The sequence below is a fragment of the Priapulus caudatus genome, unplaced genomic scaffold, assembly GCF_000485595.1.
Source record: "Priapulus caudatus unplaced genomic scaffold, Priapulus_caudatus-5.0.1 Scaffold197, whole genome shotgun sequence".
In the NCBI taxonomy this organism is placed as follows: domain Eukaryota; kingdom Metazoa; phylum Priapulida; class Priapulimorpha; order Priapulimorphida; family Priapulidae; genus Priapulus; species Priapulus caudatus.
The window spans coordinates 16,547-17,662 of record NW_014577258.1 but is presented as its reverse complement, the minus strand read 5'-3'; positions in this window follow the sequence as shown (position 1 = coordinate 17,662).

Genomic DNA, 1,116 nt, shown 5'->3' with positions numbered 1-1,116 from the left:
CCAAGGCCATGGCCTTGAACTCAAGGCCACGAAAAATTTTACAAATTGGAAAATGTAATGGCCTTGAGCCCAAGGCCATGGCCTTGAACTCAAGGCCACGAAAAATTTTACAAATTGGAAAATGTAATGGCCTTGAGCCCAAGGCCATGGCCTTGAACTCAAGGCCACGAAAAATTTTACAAATTGGAAAATGTAATGGCCTTGAGCCCAAGGCCATGGCCTTGAACTCAAGGCCACGAAAAATTTTACAAATTGGAAAATGTAATGGCCTTGAGCCCAAGACCATGGCCTTGACCTCAAGGCCACAGAAATGGAAAAATTGGTCGAGGCCACGGTCAAGAACAATGTCACGGTCAAGGTCAAGTCAATGTCCACGCAACGACAACTTCTACAACAACAACAACTCCTGCAACTGCATTCTACTCTGCTCTACTGCACTGTACTCTACTGCTCTACTGCACTACTGCTCTAATACTCTTGTACTCTACCCTACTATACTGCTCTACTGCTCTAATACTCTGTACTCTACTATACTGCTCTACTGCTCTAGTTTATTCTACTCCACATGCGGGGATTCCCACCGCCGCAACCAATGATTCACTGCACTGTACTATCCTACTACTTTACTCTTTACTGAAATATGTAGAGCTTACTTTACAAATTATTGTGGACATCTTTTAAATAATTGCCATCATATAAAAAGTACCTCGAAAGTTTTAGTTAGTTTATTTATTAAAAAGTATTTCAATCGTGAAAGCATGTGCTAATACACGCGCGTGGACTTCAATATACGTAATTGTAATATATGTACTAATAAATATAAAAACGTGAGTTCATAATCAGAGGACCGTTGTCAGGAACATCTGAAGTAAATTCTTTTGCAAAGGTTCTGACAGTGGCCCGCAGGCGTACAAATCATACACGAAAAATCACGGGGACGTGTGCATGAGAGCACATGTTCAGAAACATGACTTACCAGTGAATGAGAGGAATATTCACTACATCAAATATACTATTTATATATGAAAATTGTAACCACATTCGTTTATAAAAGGCTGACCGATAAATTGTATATAAAGGCCTAATGCGTTTTACAACCTCTATTTTTACAAGTTT